At 40.0% G+C, this 27,136-nt stretch overlaps 1 protein-coding gene across 15 annotated transcripts in view; it reads left to right on the forward strand.

The window, feature by feature from the left end:
- LRATD2 (LRAT domain containing 2) overlaps nucleotides 1-27,136 on the forward strand; it is a 338,474-nt gene that overhangs the window by 271,082 nt on the left and 40,256 nt on the right. For 11 of the 15 annotated variants that reach the window (XR_015725702.1, XR_015725689.1, XR_015725691.1 and 8 more), the window contains 5 exons: nucleotides 10,726-10,826; nucleotides 12,377-12,507; nucleotides 13,546-13,594; nucleotides 15,783-15,947; nucleotides 19,405-19,514. The gene's annotated coding sequence lies outside the window, so the exon portion shown is untranslated. Of the gene's footprint in view, nucleotides 1-10,725; nucleotides 10,827-12,376; nucleotides 12,508-13,545; nucleotides 14,351-15,782; nucleotides 15,948-19,404; nucleotides 19,515-27,136 lie in introns of those variants that run through there. The other 4 variants (XR_015725695.1, XR_015725690.1, XR_015725698.1 and 1 more) reach the window with 4 other exon arrangements.

Genomic DNA, 27,136 nt, shown 5'->3' on the forward strand with positions numbered 1-27,136 from the left:
GGTCTCTGATATGGAAGGTCCTTCCTAAAGTTGCGTATTCCGGGCCCCACAACAGACCTACTAACTCAGATAGACTTGGATGTTGAGCCTTAGAATCTTCATTGGAACCCAGCTGATTTTTTTCCCCACTCGGCTTTACATCCAGGAATTTTTTTTTTTAATGTAGGAATTTTTTTTTTTAAGATTTTATTCATTTATTCAACAGAGATAGAGACAGCCAGCGAGAGAGGGAACACAAGCAGGGGGAGCGGGAGAGGAAGAAGCAGGCTCATAGCAGAAGAGCCTGACGTGGGGCTCGATCCCATAACGCTGGGATCACACCCTGAGCCGAAGGCAGACGCTTAACCGCTGTGCCACCCAGGCACCCCTAATGTAGGAATTCTAAAAGAAACATTTTCAGGTTAGTTCTGTTTTGATTTCATGTGTCAGGCATTGTTGCCACAAACCACACGGATTCATTTCACACTTCAAGGCAGCCATCCCAGTAAAATTAATCTTGAGAACTTAAATAACTTTGCAGAAATAATACTAAATTCTGTTTTCTTTTTTTCTTTCTTTCTTTCTTTCTTTCTTTCTTTCTTTCTTTCTTTCTTTCTTTCTTTTTTTTTGTCTTTCCTCTTCATTTCTTGATTCTCTTCACAATGTGTCTATTTGATTTTTAGCCCCCTTTCTCTTTCTTCTTGGACCCTGTGAGCAATTCTCTATCTTGAGACTTTGGAGTAGATAAGAATTTCCCAAGGCGAAAACAAACAAACAAACAAACAAACAAATGTGGGGGGAAAAAATCTTCTTTTAGACGTGCTGACTAGAGTATTCCTATTGGATTGGGATTCTGATAGCTGTAGAGACCTACCAAGAAAGCAAAAAGCAATAGACCAAAATCAAAGTCGTGTGGAGTGGCTACCATACAGGAAAAGTTAAAAGAAACATCACAGCAGAAAATGTTTTTAAACCAATAAATCAGAAGTCTCATAACTGAACAGATCTCCAAGGCATTCTAAGCTGCTTTAGGAAACAAAATCTTTTCCCCTTTGCCTCGCTACCTGTTGCCTCTTTGGCCCTGAGTCTTAAGGAAAGTCCTTATGGTGGGCATGGTACTGTGGTGCTCACCACCCTTTCCTCAGTCCTTCTGGTGTGTTCAGAAATGGATACTGAAAAACCAAAACCTATATTTTCTACATCCTTTTGTAGCAAGGGTTTGGGTGTGATCTAGATTCAGCCAATCTGGTGGAGCTGTGAACGATGAAGAAAGCTGACGTGAGGTGGGAACACTACGGCTCCTTCTGAAGGGTCCACCAGCAATATGAACGGGGAGACTTTGGGTTCATGTGTAGACTCTCACCGAATGTCCCAGGTCCAAACCCAGCTCTGTGAGGATGTCCACAAAGTGCGGATCCTTTGGACAAGGGGTGGCTTTGGAGTTACCAGTTCTGGCAGCATTGGCAGCTCCCGGAAGGGTAAGGTGTGGGTTCTGCAGCAGCTGCTGGAGTGACTGCTTCCCAATGACGGCCAGTGATTAACATAGATATGTCCTGAGTCCCTGTTGGTTTCCTTACTAGGCCTAATCTCCGGTATTTTTCTGGAAGTTATTACAGTTCTACCCTAGAACTGCTCCTCCAGCCTTTCCAATGTTTCTGTAAACAACTTGCCTCTGTTTAAATGTTTAGGTCACTGAATTCTTATTGTTACTGGCCTCCAGTTAATGATTCTGGACTTTTTCTTGTAGATATTGAGGGCCAGGTAAAGACATGACATAAGTGTATATATTATAAATACCCATGCAACAATTTCCTAAACCAGGGAGCTCTGGCTGAGCACTTAACTTCACTGTGGTCAACAGCGAGATCTGTTGCATAATCAGATTACTCAAAACCTTAATATAATTCTGAGATGATATTTAGGCTGTAAAATTTTTCCAGATGGGAAATCCTAAATCTGATTACATTTTTCCAAAATGTGTGCCACGGGTTGTTGTTTGTTGCTCTCAACACATAGCATGAATATGTAATTTCAAAAAGTTGAATTTACATGGCAGGATTTCTTCTATCTTTGAACAGCTACTATGTATGTGGCTCTCCAAGAAGGAAATTTAATAGACAGCTTTTCCAAAGGAATCTAGTTCTTGTTTTTCTCCCCCCACACACACACCTTTTTGGTATCTAGAGACGTTAGGGAGACAAGGTCTAGTGTTTGGGACTTTTCTTCTCTCAACATGAGATGTTTTAGATTCATCCTTATTGCTGTATGTACCTGTAGTTCCTTCATTTTCACTGCTATCTAATGTTCTATCTTATGAATATCTAGTGTATTCATATATTTTCCTATAGATGAACATTTAGATTAACGTTTCTTCTTTCCTGCTAAGAATGTTTGCAGACGTGTCTTCCGGTGCCGTGGGCACACTCCCTTGGTTATACACTTGTGAACGGAGTTGCTGGGTTTTAGAGAGAGCACATCATGACCAGCTCTACTAGGGAATATGCAGCTATTTTCCAAGTAGTTTTACCAAATTATATTCTCAACAGCAGTGGATGAGAGTGTCCGTTTCTCCACATTCTCATCAATACTTGCTCTTACTAAATATTTTTAGTTTTCCTTTCAGGTAGGAGTAGTTTTAATGTTTTAATGTACCTTTAATGTTCATTTCCCAATTATGAATGCTACAGTGAGAAAAACGGCACATTCTTTCATGTACTCAATAAACATTTACTGAGCTAGAAACTGGGAGGATGCAATCCCAGGACGACTAAATCAGACAACTCTTATAGCCATGTGACCAGGACTATCTGGGAGGAGAGCACTGAACAAGAGAGAAAAGACCCCTGTTCTGATGGAGCTGACATTTTTATGAGGTCCGTAGACAAGAAGCAAACAAGCGAACAGAGAAGTAGTAACATGTGCTGTGATGCCTGTAGGGAGGGTGATGGGCTAGACACAGGAGGGGAGTCTACTTCTGGGTAGGTGGAGAGGAAGGCCTCTCTCACAAAATGACTTCTAATAAAAAAGGTAGGAAGATGGGGTTGACATTACTCAGGGTAACTTGAGATTATCATCCAAACCAGGGCACTTTTGAGAGAAATAAATGCCAGGACAGGGCATGCAGACTGGGACTGCCCAGAGAAAACCATTCTGTATGGTCACCTAACAAATCTAATTTTATTTGTAGCCACTTTTCCTCTCCTCCAGGGCTCAAGGAACCCCATGAAAACTGACCCTCAGGTTTTTCTCATTACCCACTGCAGCCATTAAAGTGGCAACACGTTCTAGATGGGGAGATGGGGTGGCAACAACCTATAAGGTGCTGGAGTCCCCAACATTCTCGGACCTTGAGTAGACAAGCAGAGCCCCCATAAAGCCCAGCTGGAAATGTACGATGAATGAGAAATAAGCATTTTGTCGTTGTGTGTTAAGACATTAATAATTGGGATTTGTTTGGGCCACCTAGCCTATCTTATCCTGACTATTACAAGTTGTCGTTAGCTACAAATCTCTGATTTCCTTAGGATTGTCTCAGTTATAAATCACTTATTAATGACTATCAAGTATCATGCGGCACGATAATGACAATAATAATAAAAGTTCACATTTTTAGGGGCCTGGGTGGCTCAGTCAGTTGGGTATCTGACTCTTGGTTTCAGCTCAGGTCATGATCTCAGGGTCGTGAGATTGAGCCCCGTGTCAGGCTCCACCCTGAGCATGGGGTCTTCTTGGCATTCTCACTCCTTCTGCCCTTCCCCCTGCTTGCTCTCTCTCTTTTAAAAAAAAGTTTCACGTTTTTAAATTCACGTTAGTCATATTGTATCTAACATATATTACCTCATTTTATCCTTATGACAACTCTATGAGGCAGCTATTATCATTATTCTAAGATAATAGATTAAGATTCATCAGAAAATGCAAGTTGAAATTACAGAGGCACAAAGAGATAAACGTTGCTTTCCCTGCTTTATTTGTACAGAGGAAAGAGAACAAAAAGCGCTTATGAATGTGGGCTTTAAAGATACACGTAGCATTGGCCTCTGCCACTTATAAGCCATTTGCTACCAATTAGGTCATGTCACTTTCCATGTCAACAAAAGTGGAGATAGTAAGCATATGCGGCCTACAAAATTACTGTGAGTATCAATGAGATAATTAAGTTCTTTCCACGTCTGGCACATAGGAGGCCTATAATATGTAGTGGTATTTATGATTTTTGTAATCATCAACATGGTAATCACAAGGAGTCCTATCACATCTGGAGCTTTGTGTTCAGTTCTGAATACCACATTTTAATCTGGACATTTGCAAACCAGAGTGCCATTAGGATTTGGCCACTGCAAAATCTGGGAACTGTATCATTTCCATGAGGAACAGGTGAAAGAAGTGAGAAAAACTGGTGTGTAGAATATAAGTTTCAGATAATTATCTTCTAGTATTTGAGAGGCAATCACAAGAAGAAATGTTGGGTGTGTTATGTAACTCCAGAACAATGGCAGTGGAGAGGAGTTTCAGGGAGAACTTTCTAACACGCAAAATTATTAAATATTCAGTGAGCTGCCTTGTGAGGGTGTGAGCTTGCCCCGTGCTTGATGGGTCAAAAGCAGGTCATGCCATTGTAAAAATGAATCTTGTGTGAAGTTAGAGGTTAGACTAAATGAACTGTACAAGTAATATGAGTCTTCGAGGAAGAGCCTCTTCAGTGCATAAACGATGCAGACTCCAAGCAATTTGCATAGACAGGCGGTCATCTGTTTGGAAAGAATTCTAGAGTATTGGTGTCTATGTTCTTCTTGTGTGCAAATAAGAATTCAAGGCCATTTTGGGGAATTTTTCAGGGAACAAGGATGCATAAGAGTCTGGGGCAGTTCTAGCCCATGCACTATGGGGTGTGGATTGCAAATTACTTTTGTTTATGTGTTTTTGTTTCATTTTAATTGTATCTCTCAGTAATGTACTCTAAGCTGCATTTGGGCACTGACTGTGTCTGTCTTACTTACTTCTCCACGCATAACATCCGGCAGGATATATGGCACAGAGCATGCACATAATAAATATTTCTTGAATGAATACATGAATGAATGGCAGTGGAATGGGCAGGATTTGGTGACCTTTTCGATGGGAGAGGGATCCAAAGGAGGAAAGTCAAAGATGATCCCCGGGTTCTGAGCTTAGGTAACTGGTCGCATGATAGTACCACCTAAATTGGAAATGTAGGAGGAACAGATATTTTGGGTGGTTTGAGGATGACACTGAGTTAAACTGTTGATACATTGTGTGTGAAGTGCTTGTGGGAGAGCCAAGAGGAGACCTCGAAGGAAGGAATTTTATGTGTGCATGAGAACATATCTAGCAGTCACCAGTGCCTGTGGGGCAGGGTGAACCATGGTGACAAAGAACATATAGGGAGAGATATGGTGAGAAGGCTAAGGAGAGGATTTGGGGGAACCAACCATTCATGCAACTGGGAGAGGAAGACAGCGTCTGAAAGAAATCCAGGGAAAAATGCAGCAGAGGGTTAGTAAAAGAACAAACAGACAACCCGGAAGTGAAATCAGAGACATCACAATATGAGAGATTCTTGTATCTGGACAAAGTCTAAGAAATGGAGGCAAGGTTCCAGATAGTCTGTCATCACAATGTCAAACCCATTTAAGGGCCAAGACCTTAGAGTCAAGATGCGTGCCTTTAGAATACCTGACACTTGACCTCGCACCTTTGCTTAGATAATTCCAGTGATAAGGAACTCACTGCCTTAGAAGGCAAATCATGTGTGACCCTGATAAAATGCGTATACAGAAAATTTAATAAAAGTGGAGTTATTTCATTCCACTTTTTATTTAGGCTTCTATATATAAAATCGCAACAGTAATTTATTAAATGATGCCCCATCCAAGCAGAAGAAATATAGGGAATACGTCCCTTGTTCAAAGCAAATGTTCCACCAGGGAAAACTTCCAAACTGCAGGATTCTGACTTAATAAAGGCCTGAGATCAGACCATCAATAGTGAGTTAAACCTACCCCAAGAGAGTTAAAGGAATGAAAATACATCTATAAGAAAAAGAAGCAGCAGTAGGGGCTGAGGAGACAATCTACTAAATGAAATTAATGACTCTAAACTGGCTTCTCTCCCGAATTTATTTTAGCATCTGTCTTGAACAAAGGAAAATAAAAGAGCAATCTGGATAATTGGAAAATAATAAAGACGTATTTTTAAAAGTTGGTAGCAATAATAACCTTGTGTATACTTAAACATACACAACTTTGGAGTTTTGTGGTCGTACGTACGGATGAACTGAGGAATAGACGGAGTGGGTACAACTTCTAGTCATTGAGGGGTGCTGGGAAGTTGCCTTTTCACATAAATATTTATCCTATAACCTGTCTTAATGTCTGAAATTTTATCATCTAAGACTGTGCTATTCAGTACTGTAGCCCAATCCATATGTGGCTATTTATATTTAAATTTAAAATAGCTAATGTTAACATAAAAGGAAAAATTTAGTTTCTCACTTGTACCAGCCTCATGTCAAGGGCTCAATAGCCACATGTGGCCAGTGGCTACTGTACTGGACATGGAGATAGAGAGCATTTCTGTCATCTGAGAAAGGTCTGTTGGATAACTCTGACTAACGTGGAGTCCTCTGTGTTGGAGCTTTCTAGAGACTTTCAATTCAGAGGTAAACTGTGTTAAGTCATGGAAATAAATTAACACCTGGTGGAGATCAGCATGTGAAATTGCTGTAAAATCACAGGGTTGGAGTGGTAGTGAACCAGATATCTATTACCTGATGGACATGAACATCGAGTTGGGCTTATTCCTCAACTGCCAGCATACAGTGGAGCTGGAAATCAAACCGTGGGCTACCTAACTCCAAAATCCACACTCCATGCTGCCTTCCCACACCTGTGTGAGAAGAACGTAGAAGAACTTTGAGTGGAAGAGTCAAGTCTCTTAGCGGGTGGCATAGTTTAGGACAGAATAAGAGAGGTTACGCTGTGCAAATGGCTGGAGGTATTAAGTTAACGTCGAGAGAGTAAGGGAGAAAAGACTAAGGTGCACAAGTGTATGATGAAAGGGAAAGAAAAAATTAAAAAAAAATCAAAGGTCAAATTGACTCACCCCACATTTTTGTTTTGTCTAAGAACTCATGAAATAGCTTCCCAGGCTGTTCTGACAAGTGTTTGGGACCAAGTTCAAGCTCCAGTTTTGCACTCTCCTAGCTCTGAATCTTGGACATGGTAGTGCTGCCCCTTCTTGGTCACGGAGCTGGGGCATCCATGGATGAGCTGACATTACTGATCCAGTAGCAGCAAAGATGAAAACCAGTCCGGGCTTGGGTCCATTGAGAGAGAGCACTTGTGTGCAAAATGGGGGACAACATATAGAAACAGAGCTTGGATCTTGAGCAAGTTCAAGGTCAAAAGCAAGTAGGAGCCAAGGACAAGTTAGTTGAGGTAATTTTCTTTCTACCGTGTTATGAAAAGGTAACAAAATTGACATTGACACTATAGGAAAACAGTGTCAAATTTACACACCTTTTCTGAGCATCAGTTTCTTCCTCTCTACATGGGGACTATTCTTTGTAAACACTTAGCATTCACCAATAAAGTACTCACTTTTCTATAGCTCAAAATTCATTGGTAATAAAACAGAATTTTTGTGAAAATGTCCCGGCTTATCCCTCTCTCTATCCATTAAGGGAGAATTCTGGATGAGCTCATAAAATATTTACCCTCTCCTGCTTTCCAAGTTGCCAAGTGCGGGACAACTTCACAGTCTCAAACTCTGAGCATTGAATGCAGAACCCAGACAAAATGGGAAGGGAGAAAGCCCATGGCAAAGCCACCTGGCTGAGTAGATGTCTAATTAGAGGGGGCCAAAGTATGAGGTGCAGGAGTAGCTGTGACATGTAATAGAACTGAATGGAAGAAAAAGAGAAATGAGCAGTTTATATCCTGTTCACAAAATTTAGGAAAAATATTGACTTACTTAATTTGTTCTTGAATATGATTTTATGAGCCTGGCACTTTCCTGGGATGGTGACAAGGCAGGTAAATCAACTTTTTCAGCATTACTAATGTCACTACAGCCAATCATTTGCACCCAGCCAAGAACCACTTTCTTAAATACTTCTATTTTCTCTTCACCAGCATTTTGCTTAAATTTCCTTTTTCCAAAGAAAAACAAAGCCATGATATCATGAGTATGTTAAATGGCTAATTAGGCTTCCTGACTAGTTAAACAACTGAAAGACAGGTTTCAAGATCTTGTCTCAGCAAAATTATGAATAACTTTAAATTCTGTATTGTCTAAGCCACTGGTGCCTTGATAAAACACTTAGTTAAACCAATGACAGTCAGGGCTATGTTGCATTAACAACGACATCATAGGGCCTTTCCAAGGGTTCAATGAGCTACAGTAAGTAAAAGTACAATGCTAGCTGTAGATTGCCTATTCAAGTGTAGTTTTCATGGTTAAATAGAACATAATTGCAACTTTACCTTAATGAACAAATCAGCAAATATGTGTTGAGTACCTGAATTAGCATATTTGTCATAAAAATAAAGGATGTATTAACTAACTGTGCACAGTTAGCTGTTTAGCAAAGGTTTCTTCTGGCTTAGTCTTCCGTATGAATCACAGGCTGGTATAAAATACTTGCATGTGAGAATAGTGGCTTGTACTCATTTGTATATCCATTCATCTAACAAATACTTATTGAGACTCCAGAGTGTCTTTTGTTGAACAAATGTTTTTGAGATCCCAGGAAAGCAAGGAAGGGGTAATATGAAGAAATGATTGAGCTGAGATATGAAAAGTAGAAATAATTAGGGGCATAAAAAGGATTTTTTTCCATGTAGAGAGAATACCACGTACAGTGGACCTACAGCAGGACCAAGGATAAAAGTGAGTGAATGTGCTATAGCCCAGAAAGGAGAGATGGGGGTGTGCCTCGGTGGAGAGAGACACACACACACAACCCATCCATTCAGTGTCCTGCAGACCACACCAATAGTTGGGAACTCATTGAAATAAGGATGCTACCTGGTCAGGTTGGCTACTGCTGCAGTAAGACAAGAGTGAATGAAAGTCCATCAGTTCAGTGGCAAATGAGGCAGTCCCAGGAAGACAGGAGTGTAGTGGTTACAGGAAGCTAATGGTGGAGGTAGTAGAAATTGTTCCAATAAGATGTTCCTGGATATGAATTACATCTTGATCTTCCATACCTTCACGGAGATACCAAGATAGTTATATCTCCAAGACTTAGTTTCTTCATTTTAAAACTGGAATAATATTGGGACACTTGGGTGGCTCAGTCAGTTAAGCATCTGATCCTTGATTTTGGCTCGAGTCATGATCTCAGGGTCGTGAAATTGAGCCTGGCATTGGGCTCCGTGCTGAGCATGGAGCCTGCTTGGGATTCTCTCTCTCCCTCCCCCCTCCTAATGCATATGCATTCTTTCTCTCTCTCAAAAAAAAAAAAAAAAAAAGAATAAAAGTGGAATAATAGTAACTTGAGGATTTGGGGAATTAAATGAATGAATGTATGTAAAAACACATTGCCAACTCCAAAGTGGAATGTAATCTCAATCATGGAGCTCAGTAGCCCTGTTTACTTCAGAATTGCATTTTCAGGCTAGTATTGACAGACAACTGATTGATAGGAAACTAACCCTAGCTCTGAACACAAGCCCGTGGTCTTACGGGATCTGGTTCCTGTTGCCCATCTCTCCTTGTCTTCTACATCTCTTCTTTCAGCTCTCTCCACTCCACCCACACTGATTTCCTTGAACACACAGGCATGTCTCATCATGCAGTGTTCTTTTCTTTTTCTCTCTGTAAAGCCTAAAGGGCTCCATAGCACCAGCAAGCCCAGCCAGTTCCTCACACATGGCTCAACATTCTTTTTTTTTTAATAGCGCTCATGACTTTTTATGCATTCCATGTAATTTATATATGTCCTATATTTATTATCTGTCTCCTCCTCTAAGAATGTAAGCTCCATGAGACGGGGAAACTTGAGTATTTGTTTCACTGATGTATCAGGTAGAACAATGGTTGGCCCATTGAAGACATTTAACAGAGGTTTCCTGAATAGATTGGAGGGGAATGCACTTTGAATGCCGTGTGTCCTGGAGCCAATATGTGACCTTCTTCGCTCTTCTGCCTTTCAATGACATCCATCAAACTCGTAGATGGCCCATAAATGTTACAATAAGACTTTATAAGAAAGGGAGAACAGAGATGATTAAGCAAGGAATTTCTAATTTTCAATGTTTCTACGGAAAAAATAACCTGGAAGTTAACAAAAACCAAATCTCATTTCAGAAATTAGCAAGTAATTGAATAAGTAATAAAAGAAAATGTTCAGAAACTAATGAAATAATTGGTAATGGATGCTGAGGGACTATGAAGAAAAAAATATGCTCCATGAATCTGATCTCCCTTTGAAGGACTTGTTAAATGAGCTTTTGGACAGTTTCGGTAATTGGTTGAGAAAGTCTTGGTATAATCTAATTGGACCATCTCCATGTGACTTCATTCCTCACATTACGTGCATCTCAGACCATAAAGCACCTGCACAGAGATGTCTCCCTGACCACTGTATTGAAAATTACTTCTCACATTGCTACCCCATCACTCTAAGACCCTCATCCAACTTTATTTGTCTTCACAGGACTTACCACTTTTTGAAATATATTACGTTGTATTTATTTACTCCTTGTTTGTCTCCTTCAGTGAAGGAGACGCTCTATCAAGTCAAGAATTTTGTCTGTCCTGTTCTCTGTTACATCTCCACCCCCTCAATAGGGACTGGCCCGCAGCAGGTGTTTGACAAGGTAAACAAATAAGTAAGCATTTTTCTTTTGGTGGGGGGAGGGTGAGGAAGAGGAGGCCATGATGGGTACTGCCTCTCCATTGTCCATTCCAACACAATCAAGCTCTGGGTTAGGGACTCAAAGTCTTTCGTCACATCTTTCAACAATTCACTAACGTGTATGCACAGGTTAAGGATATGAGATGCAGTTTCAGCTTTTAGGAAGCTTGTAATTTAGTGAGGAGGAAAGGCAAAGTTCATAACAACAGCTCTGGATGGGCTAGAAATGCTAAAGTTTGTGGGAGTGACAGAACTGAGCCAAAGGAGGACCGTTTCCTAAGGTTGAAGTGGCTAGGGAAGGCTGTATGAGGAAACTGAGGCATTAAGGACCCGTTGTTCTTAATTCCTTTAACGTCCACTGCCTCTCCCTAGATTTCATCCTACTCATATGTCCTTCCATGAAAACATTGCTGCTCTGTCTCACTCCCAAAGCAATGGCCTTGCCACTTCCTTTATTAAAGCACTCCTATTCCTCACTTACAAATTTAACAGTCACTTCACATTAGCCTTCTTTTGGAAGCTCACCATAATGAATTCCTCCTTACCCCTTACTCTAACTATAATTATTTAATTAAGTGGTATTTACTCTATGTGGTACATACAGGCTCTGCACTTACTCATCTAAGTTGAATTGCCTAGGGACACGGAGAGATACAAGAAATCATAACACAAAGCAGAATTAAGAATTATAATAAAGCACTATGGGAACAGAGGAAAAATAATGACCTATTTTCCAAGGAACCAACACTGAGACCAAGATTCAAAGGATGAGTAAGTTTTCACTTGGCCAAGAAGGGAGATATGGGCAGAGGGAACAATAAGGAACAGAGGTACAAAAATGTATTGCCAAGTGCGAGTAGCTCAGCGAAGCTGATCCGTAGTGTGCGGGGCTCGGGGCTTGGATTAGAGTTCTACTTTGGAGTTGGATTAGGAAACCCTTTGGATGTCCCGCTAAGGAATTTAAACTTTGTGCTATAGGCACATGGGAAATATGTTTAAGAGAGGAAAGTGATATAATCAATTCTGGTTTGGGACAAATAACTCTGCAGGAGAAGAGTAGGGTAAGGAGGGATTAGAAGCACATTCGTCACCGCAGGGATGACAACTTTCACAACATTTTTAAGCGATTGTCCAAAACGCTCTGATGTAAAAAATCAAAAAGCTATTTGAAGGAGTGGAATTTTAGATGACTGTAATCTTTAGGTTGGTTTCCTTAATCTCTTTTAAGACCAGCATTATTTTACTTTTGCTATCATTTTGAAAGATTGTTTTTAATACTTTTAAGTTTGTTAAAATATTTGCCAGTTATGTCCAACATTGAATTTTATGCTTGCTGGGCTATAAATTCCTGGAATTATTACAGTAATAAGGATACAATGGTAAAAAACAAGAAGGGAAGAATATAATATGGTTTGAAAGTTTCCTACGTACCAAGTGTTTAAAAAAAAAACCTCTTTCTATTATTTTTTATGAAGCCCCTGTAAAGAAGGCATTATTATTTCCATCTTACAGGTATAGAATCAAAACGAAGAGATTAAGGAAATTGCCCAATATCCCACAGCTCTAAAGTGACAGAGATGGGGTTCTAGTCCAAGTTGAGCTGACGCTAAGCCCGTGTATTTCCATTATGCCATTTCTTTTAAGTAAGTATGAGTTGAAGAACTACTATATGTCCTTCATGAGTACTAGAACTTTGCCACAAGTAAGCCGGTTATTCTTAATTTTCAATATCCCCACCCCCAAAAAACATATTTGCCACTCTTTTCAACCGCACTCTGTGCCTCAGGAAGCTGACTTTCAGGCTACAGGTTTTGTTGCTCTCTGGGTACTGAGGGTCCACGGGGGGGAGTTTGGAGAGAGCAGGAAAATCTCTTTCCCACAACTACTCCCTCTCTGCCTTGCTGGGTTCTCCTGTCTCTGGCTGTGCACCCCTGCAACCATGGGTCCTGCAAGGTGGTCCTCTTCTAAGCTTTCATTTTCTTGCCAGGCTGGGATCACACTGTTCCCTCCTCTTGCCTCTTCAGTCCTAGCGGTGGTACCAGCTCCCCAAACTGTAAGTCCTGAGGTGCTTCCCTGTTCCATCCTTTTCCTTTAAGTTTGCTCATAACTCAGTAGACCCTTCATTAAACTCTCTTCAGTAAACCCTTCGACAGTGCTGTTGCCTTCATCCTGGTCTTAATTAATAACCTCCCACTAGACTGTAAGCTGCATGAGAGCAGGGACCATGGCTGCCTTGTTTATTGATTCATTCTCAAGGGTAACTAGTTCTTGAAAGGACTGCAGGTGCACTGAGCCTGACAAGTGGATAAAAATGTGTCCTCTTGTTTAAATATTCATGTTCAGATATAAACCATTTGCCTACTCTGCACCCATCTCCTGGGTTTTTCCAATGTATTTTGTCCAGCTGTATTTATACCCTGATTTGTTCTCACAACATCGATTCCCAGGCCATTTGATATTCCAATGTATAGTAAAATTCTACTTATTTGGAGTGGTTGGAAAAAGGGATATTCTGATTAAGTAAATATAAAGAACCCCATTGCACAGAATACTTGCAAACTAGACAGTGCTTGCCACATTATCCCAGTTTCAACTGGGGCATGTCCTTCAAACTTTCTGAGACTAACTCTATGTATTTGTACAGATGGAATAATATAATACTAATATTTAATCATTTCCAGTTATTCCTGTGAAAGTGGAAAGGCTCTTCTTCCCCTGCAAGGACTTCAGGTAATTTCCCCAGGAGCCTCAGGCTTGCAAATAGACCAGGTTTCTTTGAGCCACCATACCTCCCACACTAAATGAATGTTCTCAAGTATTTGTCAGCTTCAGCTCTCCAAGATGAGAAGTCCCAGCCATATGTTCTGAGCTGTTAGGCCTTGGCTGAGCAGTGCAAACAGATGGGCCCACTGGAAAGATGCCGAGACACTGGCAGAACCATCTCCTGGAACTTGGGTGCTCTCCTTGAGAAATGAGAATTTTCTGGATGATAGTAACAGTGATGGCAGTAAGGATGTTGGTGAGGAGGACCAGTCTTGTTAAAAATTGGCTCTCGCCCATGGACAAGCTGTGCAAAAGCCTGCATCCTACAAAGAAGTCTTGAAATCTAAATCGTCATGGAGAGAAGTTGTGAGCATTTGGGATTATAAGCAGTCGAAGGAAGTTTGGTCAAATCTAGTCTATTAGTTTTAACACACATCTATTTTTTAAAGCAAGGCTTGTTTGGGGCGCCTGGGTGGCACAGCGGTTAAGCGTCTGCCTTCGGCTCAGGGCGTGATCCCAGCGTTATGGGATCGAGCCCCACATCAGGCTCCTCCGCTATGAGCCTGCTTCTTCCTCTCCCACTCCCCCTGCTTATGTTCCCTCTCTCACTGGCTGTCTCTATCTCTGTCAAATAAATAAATAAAATCTTAAAAAAAAAATAAAGCAAAACTTGTTTATAAAAATACACTTTATAGTGAAGTCCAATATAAAATAATTTCTTTATTATTTCCTTGACTTTGGAAAATTGCTATAGGACATTATCATGGAAGTTTTTACCATTGGCTGATTGTCAAACAGAAAGAATCTGGAAAGACATGGTGATCAATTAATAATGACAATAATAGTTAATATTTATGAATCATTTATAGTATGTCCAGGAATGTTCTAAGCTCTGGGCCCATAGACTACAACTGCAGGCCAAATCTGGCCCACCATCTGTTTTTGTAAATAAAGTTTTATTGGAACACAGCTACACACATTTGTTTACATGTGTCTGTGGCTGCCTCCCTCACTGTAAGAACAAGGTTCAGTAGCTGTGACAGAGACAGTAGGGTCTGCAAAGACTATGTACTATCTGGCTCTTTACAGAGAGTCTGCTGGCCCCAAAGCACCAATCTAATTTCCTGAAATATTTTATCTTCTTTCTTTCTTTCATTAAGGTAAGAAGTATGTAGTATTTTTGTCTTCATCTTATAGATGGGAAAACTGAGAAACAGAAGAGTTCATTAGTCTCCGAGAGTCTGCAGCCAGCACCCATGTAGCCCTGCCTGTTCTTCGGGCTTATTTTCCCCATTATAATAATCCACACCGAGTCAAGGAATTCATGGAGAATTGGAAATTATGCTCTATTCTATTCTAAACAGACTGCCAGCTCCTAGGAGAGCGTGGGGAACCTTTAGCTTTAATTGGCATGCTAAAGCCTTTAGCTTGAACGACTGCTCCCCTCTCTGGGTCCCCTTCCTTTCAACACCTCCCTTGCCATGCCCCTGACTCCTAAAACTCTCTTCTATCCTTCTCCCAGATGCTCCGCCATACTACCTGTCCTCTTAGACTCAGGAGTCTTTCCCTGAGAGGGCTTGAGTTGTATATAGGTGGAGAAGACAGGTGAAGAAAATATTCCTTTGCAAAGTCAAACCATCCATAAGGCAGTCCGGACTCTTAATCCATTCCAGCTCCCCCCCCCCCCCCGCCGCCCATGCTCTTTGGCATTATTAAACTAAAACAGTTTCTGTTTCTTTTCTCTGCTTTGAATTATAGTATAAAAGGCCTCCTGCTTTTTTCCCTAATTTACTGTATGCCTGGCCAACAAAGAAAGTGGGAAGGTTTTAGGACCCATGTAGGAGATAGAGATAGAGAAACTCCTTACTCTGCGATGATGTAAAATAAATAAATGTACAACTGTACCTTTAAAGTTGCAGGTGGGGGCGGAGCAGGAACTGAGCCTGACATGTTCAGCTCCCATGTCATGACTGAAATTATCCAGAGCACTGGCATCCAAGAATATCGTTTTAAAAGAAGATGCTTGGAATTCTTGATATATCATATGTAAAGCGCCTAGCTCTGGTGACAGGAACATGGAAGTTGTTTGAGATATTACAGTAACTGATAGGAGGAGGAGGATGATGTTGATGGTGATTATCCTTGGGACTCCCAGGTCATGGACGTTTCCTTTAGAACATACCAGAAGTTCCTCGGGGCTGCGTTCTCAGGAGGAGAGGTTTCTGGAGGAGGTAGAAACCATCGTTGCAATGGACTCAGCTGATCGCCTGCCTTTGTGTACCTAGAGGAAACTTGGCTGATAAGATGATCTTTCTCACAGGTAATGTGATCAAGACACCTTGCTTTAGCCCCTGCCCCAGGACTTTCTATTAACACCTGGGCACAGCAGAGCCGCTCTTCTGTTGCGTGAACTGCTAAGCTTTTAGAGTCTTGTTTCTCTTACCAGAATTATCTACTTTTACTAAATAGACATCTCTCAAACTTTATAATCTGTTAAGCCCTCATTTATACGTAATTTCAAATATGCATTCTTTGTTCTCACTCCTCAATGCTTTCTGCATGCTGTTTTCTGAATCTTGAATACTCATTTCTATCACGGCAACCTGCCATTGTCCCCATGGAAAATTCAATTAAACTTTAAAATTTATTCTGGAATCATCTTTTCTGAGCAGCTCTTGAACCATCCCTTGCCCCCCAAAAGAACTACTACTGCTCAGTACTATTTTAATACTTTGTGTATGACTGTATTGTTAAATATAGTGTAATATATATCTATTTGTTTTAGTGCTTGTCCTCCATGAAAGTCAGTGAACTTGTTAGGGTTTTTAGAGTTTTATCAAGTACAAAACTAGAAACGGTTGCTTGGACTAAACTTGAGAGCCATTCATCTGGATTCTTAGGACTAGTAATCATGTCTATTACAGTAACCTGTAATTCCTGCTTCCACCTAGAGTTGTCTGGGCTAGTATAGGATAAAGACTAGATGCACAGTCTAGTTATTGGCTGGTTATGTCTGCTTGGTGAGGTTATAAAATATTTTATTTTATTTTCTATTATTTTCTGAGCTTTTTTTCTAATTTTCTGCAATGAACATATATTTCTTTTATATCAGAGAAGAAATGAAATTCTAAGGTATCCCTTCTAGGGGTTTTTCCTATAGGGAGAAATTTCTTATTTTATATCATAGATTATGGCAGACATCGTGGGTTGAACAACTTAACACCTACTGCCAACTCCTTTCTCTCTTGACCTCAGTTTATATGGAGGTTAGAAGAACTAAATACTTGCTTTCCCAGACTTCTTTGCATCTAGAGTGGTTACATGGATATCACACTGTTGGAGTGTGGCCAACATCATTCCCTCCCTCTACTTCCTTGAGTACAGATGCTTGGAGCTGTGGTAGCCATATTGCAACAATGAGCTCCAAAAGCATAGAAATAAAAAGCAAATACTCAGACCAGGGGCAGAAAAAGATAGAAAGAGCCTGGGGCATTCTTTGATGTCATTTAGCTTGTGTCCCAGCCGTGGTTTTCTACCTCCAGATGTCTTGTTATCTTGGGGAAATGTCTATACCATTTAAGAAACTAGTAGTTAGGGTTTCTGAATTTTCTGCCAAAAACATGCCTCACAGAAACAGCTGTGTACAAAAATTTGTGTACAATGATATGTTGAGTGTTATTATAAAAGTTAAGAAGTGAGAAAAAAAACTAACATCCAACAAGAAAAAACTAGTTTTTGAAATTATGAAGCCAAATAATCAGCTTTTAAAAACAAAGTCTTAGGAGACACTAATGAGTAAATAAGTATTTATAATGTATTATTAAGTTTGAAAAAGCAGATTATAAATTTAAAGAGAAAATATCTCAGCTTTGTTAAAAAAAATATGCGCATATGCATAGTAAAATAATCATACATCATACATTGTAAATTGTCTTTGTTTCTGGGTAGTTGGACTACAGCGATCTTTATTTTATTAATTTATAAATTACCATATTTTCCAAATGCACTTCAGTGTACATGTATTATTTTTCAATTAAGTAAATTATATTAAATGTTATTGCTAAAATAAAAAAATACCAGAGAACTGATGTCTGGAATGTGAACCAGTTTGCCATGTGGCCAATATCAGGTGAATTAAATGGTAATTGGGGAAAAAATGTAAATTGTATTCAAATATTCTGCATTTTACTAGACTTGTATCCATGCCAACATTGATAAAAACAGTCAGCCAATGGTACTTGAGAGGAATAATGGGATGTTAGATCTGCAAAAACAATAGATGCTTCCATTTGCTATTGAATTAAAAGTGAGTTAAAATCCATTAACAGTGAAATGTGCCTTTACTCTTCCTCATGATCCCCTCTGAATGATTCAGAGAATGGGCAAGAAGCCCAGATAAATGTGCTGTTTTTGTTTTCTCTTTGAGCTTTGTCCACCTTAGCTGTTTGGTTTCCTAAAAAGACATTTCAAGCAGCCGTCATTGAGATCGACAACCTGGAAACCCAATTTCAGGACCCAAAGCATTAGTTATAAAGAGGCAAATGGCACCCTCAGTCTTAAAACAAGGAAACAGGAACTGTAAGGAGTAAAGATCGTAATGTCAAAATGTAGGATTTTGTTCTGTGCTCCTTAGAGGTTGTGTGAACTGGGGCAAATCTTGTCATCTCTCTGGTCTCCAGTTTCTTCATCTGTGAAATGGGTTTGCTACTTCCTCCCCCACAGTGTTTCTGAGAGTGCTGAACGGAAGAATGGCCACATGTAATGCACACTGTTATGTCAGTAGCATTGGAACCGATTTCTAATAACTCCTATAAAACTGAAACACTTTGAGATCTTATTAATGCCCCATTTAGAAATGGGTCACTGAAGGAAGGATGCAGAAGTGATGCCCCTGGAAAACAGCATTCTGTCAATCAAGTCAGCAGAAATGCCTTAGGTTTTATAGGGTGAAGGATTGTTGTGGCTCACTTCAACCGCGATGGTCCTGAGGGCTTGGGTTTCCTCTTAACTACTTTGTAGCCTGAAAGGGGATCTATGTCCTAGGTGGTTTTCTACTTAATGGGGTATCCAGAGCTGGCCCACTCAAAATTATACCCAGTACCCCCTTCATTTCCAAAAGCATTTCAGTTACATTCCGTTCAAATCTGTTTCTGTACAGATTTATGTACATAGAAAATGCTACTGGAAATGCCAACAACAATTGGCTAATGTAGCGGTTAGCTGGCACAATCCAGTAATGTTTTCTCTGTTTGGATAGATTATGGATAGTATTTTTATAATAATAAAAAAAACTTTTTTTTAATAGATTAGAAGCCTTATTTTATTTTATTTTTTGTTAGTTTCAGAGGTAGAGTTTAGGGATTCATCAGTTGCATATCACACCCAGTGCTCGTTACATCACGTGCCCTCCTTAATGCCCATCACCCAGTTATCCCATCCCCCCACCAACCTCCCCTCCAGCAGCCCTCAGTCTGTTTCCTATATTTAAGAGTTTCTTATGATTCATCTCCCTCTCTGATTTCATCTTATTTTATTTTTTAAAAGAAAAGTATTTTAAAAAGCTATGTCCTGGATAGAAAGAGAAAGTTGGGCTTTTGTTTTTATTATTTGTTTTTTATTTGTTCTGTTTTGCTTTAAGTGTGATTATTCTTGAAAGCCTAAGAGTTTCTGTTTTGCACAGGCAGTGGAGCCATTTCCAAGGTGTTCTGAGCATAAAGAATGGCAGGCTTTGGGCTCTCTCCCAACACTTCTCTTACAGTGTTTTGCTTATATCTTAGGTACGTTTCCTCTCTTCCTGAAGAAAAATGTCTGGTAGAACAGGTTGGCCATCTTTGCAAATGTGCCTTGGACTAGCTGTGGGTGTCTGACATGGATCTTACTCAATAAGGTAACATGGTGACATTATTTGTAGTTGTAATATTAATAATAATTAAAATGTCATGTACAGTCCTCCACTCCGAGGGCTGAATAGGTGCCAGTCTGATTACATGTGTTACCTAATTTCACCCATACATATGATAAACCTACGAGGTAGGTACAATGAAATAAACTGAGACATGTACATGGGTTCAGTAATTTGCATAAAGTGACAAGTGTGTAGTTGACACAAGATTCAGTTGGGATGTCTGGCCAGACCATATGTACCCCAATGTTCATAGCAGCAATGTCCACAATAGCTAAACTGTGGAAGGAGCCGAGCTGCCCTTCAACAGACAAATGGATAAAGAAGATGTGGTCCATATATACAATGGAATATCACTCAGCCATTAGAAGGAACAATTACCCAACATTTGCAGCAACATGGACAGGACTGGAGGAGATTATGCTAAGTGAAATAAGTCAATCAGAGAAAAACAATTATCATATGGTTTCATTCATTTATGGAACATAAGAAATAGCAGGGAGATCGGTTGGAGAAGGAAAGGAAGAATGAAGGGGGGGTAAACAGAAGGCGGAATGAGCCACGAGAGACTATGGGCTCCAGGAAACAAACTGAGGGCTTCAAAGGGGAGGGGGTGGGGGAATGGGACAGGCCAGTGATGGGTATTAAGGAGGGCACGTATTGCATGGAGCACTGGGTGTTATACACAAATAATGAATCACGGAACACTACATCAAAAACTAATGATGTACTATATGGTGACTAACATAACATAATAAAAAATTTAAAAAAAAAAAGATGTCTGGCCAGAGCCCTGCTGCGGGGTTGTTCTTGTCTCATGGAGTTGAAGAATGAATCTCGGGCCAAAAGGGTGATGTGAAGTGAAAGTTTATTAAGTGAAAGACCAGAAAGGAAAGAAAAAGAGCTCTCTAGAGTGAGAGGGGTCCCTAATGGGTTGTCACTGACAGCTCTTATGGCTGGTCTTTTGGAGGAAACTGACCATAGAACTTGGTAAAATTCTTGTCAATATCATGGTGGGTTTGTTAATATCACATCTATATTTAGAAAGAATGGGGGTGGACTTGTAACTATCATGAGCACAAACAAGGTGTTCTTGTAAATATTATGTCTATTTCTCCACCTTTGGGATTTTTGTGAGCCTGGTTATACATAGCTCCTGGCATGACTTTAGTCACATCACCCCCTACCTCTCTCTCCCTCCCTAGGCTCTCCTCTCCCTTACTCACTGCTTCCCAAGCCCATCACTTTGTTCTACCCAGAGTGACTACATGCACTTTGGGAAGAGAAGGTACACATATCCAGTTATGCATTCGTTCTTTCTTGTCATCACCAGAAAGGATTATTAGGCAATGGTCTGTCTGTGGACAAAATGCTTGTGGAGTGAGTCAGGGGGTCATGAACCCCATCTAACGAGAGTTCGTAATGTTACATTATGAGAGCTCCACAGAACCATAGAGCTGGAAGAGGCTTAGAGGAAACAGTGGGCATTGGGTTTTTTAGCTTACCCAGTATCCATTACACTTCCTTTTGGAAATTATACCTTTATTTACCCTTGAGGAATTATCTCTTGAGCAGTCACAGTTTGATTTTCCAATTAAGTAATCTAGTAAAAGGCTGGGTACATGGCCCAAGAGATGAAGTCCAACCGATGCTCCCTTTCTGGAATTTGACTATGAGTTAACATAGTGAAAAGACTGAAAATAACTAGAGTTCTCATTCATTCCAGAGATAGTAACTGGAGCCTCTGGATCTTCTTGAATCCCATTCCAAACAGACTCTTTGGACTCTCTTCACTCTTATGCATCCACTTTCCTGAATTACCCTTTCAGTAAAATTTTCCTCTGGCCCCAAAATCCTAGAGCCCATTTGTGACTTTCATCCAAAATAGCCCAACCATCATATAAGCTGTAAGTCGAAACTTTTAGAAAACGCAAGACTCATCTACTCAGTATTTCAGGTATTATAGCTTTTGTTTTGTTGAAGAAATGCTTATATAATATCTTTATATGTCAAAGCTCTACTCTAGGTACTTTATACATATAAATGTGCTGAATATCCCCAATGTTGGAGGAAATAACTACTTTGTGAATCTGCTCTTTCATTTTTAGGTGAAAGCTCATGTTGCAGGACAAGCATTTCTTACATTTGGATAAAATCTGCTTCCTCATTCTTTCTACCCTCTTAACATTTGTCCTGCCATCCCCCACACAGAATAATGCTGGATATGGTCTCCTTTTGACTCCTTGTTTTTATGGAACCAGTTGTAATTTTAGACATAGGGATGAACTATTCACAGACTCTGGTGTAGGCTCTGCAACTCTAATTTGAGTGTCATCTGAGCTAAAAGACTGTCCCTCATCTGCTACATTTGTCTAGCATGCAATGATCAAGAATATGGCATTAGGGCATTCATAAAATCCTAATTTAAATAAAACCCCAGAGAAGTTCCATTTTCTTTAAATTCTATCACTGTCCATGAAAAAGAGAGTCTCAAGGCTTTATATCTTCAAGTCCTTTCCAAATAATGTCATCAGTTACCCACATCCATGCATTATCTTCATTCATGCATTTATTCATTCAATAAATATTTATTGGGTATACATGCCAGGTGCAAGACAGAGTGCTAGGTGCTTTGGGATGTAAAACAATAAATCAGATGTGGGCATCTAACATCCAGATTAAAAAATAAAAAAAATTAAACATCCATTTGCTTAGTGTACATGGAACCTGTAGCCAGACGATTGATTTCTGTTTTGTTTTGTTTTACTTGTTGTTTGTTTGTTTTTCTTTTCCTCCGTCTAACTCCTTGAGGCTATGTAGACGTGGCTAGTAAAGGTGTCATTCTTGGAAACATCTTTTCTAGGACAATGCCTAAGGAGAATGGATGACATACTAGCTATTTAAAAAACACAAGAAGCAGCTCTTTCTTACTCCTAAAGGATCTCCCATGATTGTTCAAGAAGAATTAGTGATTGTTCTCCGGAAATGGTTTTAATCTTTATTTGTCCCTGCTCTAATGAGCTTTGAGAATACAGGTGAAGCCCTTTTATAGGAACCTCCAAGCACAGCAGGAATGATTGAAGAGCAGCAAGATGGGGAGGAGAGGAAAGAAGAAGATGCAGGAAGTAGGCGAAGGAATTTTAATTGTTCATGTTAGTATGGCCAGAGATGTCTCATGGTCTATGCCTATTAACTGCTCCCATACCACCAAGAGATGATGACAGCAGATTCTTTACAACCCACTGGTGTTAAGATCGATATAAGAATACTAATCATAAAAAATGCTCATGAAGGTATCTCATCTCTCTTTAGATTTTAGAGGACGGCCTATATAATATCTGGTGGTAATTTGCCAGGTCAACGTACATGAGAGCACGCCTCACTTTCTTATCTTCCAGTCTATTCTAAAGAGAGAAGGTAGATCAGCTCTGGTCCAGACTTGATGTGTTGGGTGAAGACTCTGATCACTGCGTTCTAAGGAACATTTACTTTCCTTTCCTCTGCAGAGTTGTAAGTCAGCTACATTTGCTCTTTTTCTTAACAAAAGATTGTATCCCCCAGACATTTCTACATCCACCCTTTCTCCGTGCCCAAGTATCAGTTAAACAATACCGATCCCCAAAGGCTAAGGGTGTGTAGAATGGCAGAGGCAGTGCAGAAAACATTGTATCCACAGCAAGGAAATCCACAATATTCATGAAATTTAGGAGAATTTATTTTTATGTATGAAGAACAGTCTTTCTTTTCAAGTATTTAATGACATTAGCCCATGCTTGGTCCAAAGATCAAGACTAGACAATAGAGGAGAGGAGAAGGGTCAAGTGCAGTGGACGGTTTTACTGTTTAGCCTCCAGCCTCTCTTTCCCTCTTGGGTTTATGTGAGGCCAGGGAAGAAGAGATTGTAACAAGCAAGATTAAGTGTCTCCATTAGACATGAAGGACCCAAAGGCGGGACTTGTTTGTACCAGATGCATGTAGTCACCAGAAATACATTTGAGAGAAACCCTTCCAGTACAGCTTGAGCTTGTGGGTAGGGGATGTACATAACAGTAGAAATTGACCTCTGAACTCAGCCAGCCAGATCTGGTTCTGAATTAAAGCTCCTCGTTCTCACTTTGTGGCTGTGTCACCTAGATCGTGTTACTTGCCGCTGTACTTTGTTTTCCTTATCTAAGAAATGGGATCATCGTCACAAGCTGTAGGTGATGGTGAGGATTATATGTGCAGAATAGAGGGTTTTTCCCCCTGCTTTATCTGTTTCTTATCTTTCAATCTGTGGTGACAGTAATGATTTCACCTCATCCTATCTTTTTTTATTTTTTATTTTTTTTTTAAGATTTTATTTATTTGACAGAGATAGAGACAGCCAGCGAGAGAGGGAACACAAGCAGGGGGAGTGGGAGAGGAAGAAGCAGGCTCATAGTAGAGGAGCCTGACGTGGGGCTCGATCCCATAACGCTGGGATCACACCCTGAGCCGAAGGCAGACGCTTAACCGCTGTGCCACCCAGGCGCCCCCATCTTATCTTTTTTTAAAAACAATTAGTATTCTGCAGCCTTTGACTTGGAACCAAAATGCGGACTGAGATGAGGGAAATTCGGTGATTTATAGTACACTTGGTGCCCACATTATGAATGGATAATATCCCAAAGGTTCATTTGTATGTAAGTCATTTACCATGTTCCAAGCACTGAGCAGATGCTAATTGCTGGGTGCATTCCAGTTTAAAATGGCATCTGGCATTTGAGCAGCTCCTAATTCAGCTTTGTCCATTCTCCTGCTGCCCATGACAACAGTGAACAAGGCAAAAATGCATCCTTCCTGATTTAAGACTTACATTTTGAAAGGATTCATAATAATTTAAAATTCAACAGAGTATATTGCAATAAAAAATAAAAAAAAAATCTACCCAGTCTCCAGCAAATAGTTTTATTTTTGTTCAAAGTGTGAAGATTGAAAGAAAATTCTCCCATCTTAGATTATTCTTCTGATGAAGACATTCAGGTCGCCATAAAATTAAAACAAGACAAGTACACTTCTAATGCAGGAGCACTGATTCTATACACCCCCCCACCCCCCTGCCAGGTGATCAGTTATCTTTCTCTCCTCATCCATCGATGTCTTCCATCCACAAAGAACACAGCAAAACAGAAAGTGTCAGGACTTTTGGAGGAAGATTTTGGAAGTATGATTGTCAACAGTAAGTAGTGAAAGCAAATACAAAAAATTACGTAGAAGCAGTGCATTTTGGAGATTAGACAGAACATGTTATGTATGTAGCCAAGATGGAAAGGCTCCCAGTTTGATACAATAGAGGCATATTACCCGGATATCTTACAGAAACCAGAAAATGGGTTGGAAGCTTTGCCCATCACTCTAGGTGTAAAATGGAGATGGAAATCCAGCTTTAGACAGACAGGTAGCAGAGTCAAGGAAATCCACACGTTATTGGCAAACACCTGGTCTGCAGATACCTGGCTTCATTCAAGGCTGAGTGGAGAGTATTAAGAAAATATTGGGCGTATTGGGACGCCTGAGTGGTGCAGTCGTTAAGCGTCTGCCTTCGGCTCAGGGCGTGATCCTGGCGTTCTGGGATCAAGCCCCACATCAGGCTCCTCCGCTGGGAGCGTGCTTCTTCCTCTCCCACTCCCCCTGCTTGTGTTCCCTCTCTCGCTGGCTGTCTCTGTCAAATAAATAGATAAAATCTTAAAAAAAAATATTGGGCGTTTAAAATCATAAAAAGGAGAGGAAAATATAAGAAGAACATGTTTCTGAAAATGAAGTTTTGCAACCCAAAGGAAAAATTTTAAATTGAATATTCAATCGAATAAACCAAGAAAAAGAGAAGTATTTATTAAATAAGAGCAAAAATTCACAAAAGAAAAGTAGTCTGAAATAAAAGAACGAAATAGAATGAAAACAGTTGAGTGAGCTAAAAGTAAAAAAAATGAAAGGCAAAAATACCAAAACTCTGGTAGCAGAATTCCAGACCATAATGAAAGCAGAAGGAAGCAGACAAGATAAGAACGTGGAGAATCAAATCAGGGTGGTAGAGAAAAACTTGAGAAAACAAGGACAGGAAAATAGAGAGGACAAGAGAGAGGGTGATTACATAAGGCTGGGAAAGACAATGTTCTGCCCATACTTGCAGAATAACGCTGTGTCTGCGAAGGAAATTGATAAATACAATGAAAGTATTTTGGAAATCTCTGAGTATTTAGGAGATCTCTGAGCCGACAGTGAAGGATGCAGATAGAAAGAGGTCATGTATGCTCCGTGGAATCAGAGTTGTGTATGTAGACACATCCTGGCAGACACATGAATTTCAAGTTTGAAGAAAAACATCCCACAAACATCTAGAGAGAAAGCAAGCTTCCCTCACACAGGAACAAAAAGTAGACTAGCTCTTTTTATAATACAAGACTTCTCTACAACAAGATACTCATCCATAAAATAGAGGCCAAATGCTGCTAAGGAAACTCAACCAGGATTAAAAGCTCAGGTTCCGGGACTTAGTGAAATTAAATAATACACAAAATGGAGCTCATGAGTCAAATGCTTCTCTCACCCTAAAGGAAAAAACATCTATTTTCTCCCATTTCAATGTTATGACACATGCAAATAATTTTAAAACAGCCCCTATGGTCTCTCATTCTGCTAAGCTGTACCATATGTGACTTTAATTAAAATTTGCTTTTTCTTCCTCCCTTATCTGTATTTCAAAGATGTCTTAGTTATGTTTTTGTATTGAGCCCGTATAATCTTGACCATCTCCACGCACAATCAGAAAGCAAATGCTTTCCTTACGAGTGCCCTAGTGACTCTTTCACCAAGGGGTTTCAATAAATTCGGAGGCCATGAATGTCTTCAGTAAGTTTATTAAATCTTCCCTTATGTTCATGGTCTTTATGGCAAACATATTGAATCCTGTCTACTCCTTGTTCTCCACAGCTCCCAATCTTCCCCAAATTGGATGAATGTATGCTATGCCATCTCAATTTATTCTTTGTTTTCTCTATCTTCTAGTTTATCAGTGGGCAACCTTAACTCCATGAAGTACGTAATTGCTCAAAGAATAGAGCTAAGGAGAGACTCCATAGTCTCTTTATAGAGTCCTGGCTTCCAGAGTCTTTTCACTACAGAGACTCTGTTTTCTTTGGGAGAGAATATGGTGTGTGGATTCGGTCTCCCGCGCTAAGTCCTGAGCTGACGATGGCCTTCCCTTGGATGAAAGCAGTGCAGTAGCAGCAAAAAATAATAATAATTAGTTGCACAGTGTATGTCCTTAATAGTTTGATAAAGGACCACAAGGGGCACAGTGAAGGAGCTGAGTATGGAAAGGATTCCTTTTTATTAAGCTTAGCAGGGGAGGAGGTTTAAGATATTCATTTCCATAGATAAACAAGCCAAAGGAAAGGAACATCTGCCAGGAAGGGGTCCTCCAACATGTAGCAGATGTGTTTCAACAACAAAGCATATCCAAGAAGCATTTTAGCATTTAATTATTTAGCTATTTCACTGAGCTGAGGAGCAAGGAGGTGGGATGGATTGAGGAAGCATATTGTAAATTTACTGAGCCTGGAAATTCAATTCCGAATGCAGTTTAA

Source organism: Ursus americanus, chromosome 9 (genome assembly GCF_024610735.1).
Source record: "Ursus americanus isolate L20-20 chromosome 9, mUrsAme1.1.p, whole genome shotgun sequence".
NCBI lineage: Eukaryota > Metazoa > Chordata > Mammalia > Carnivora > Ursidae > Ursus > Ursus americanus.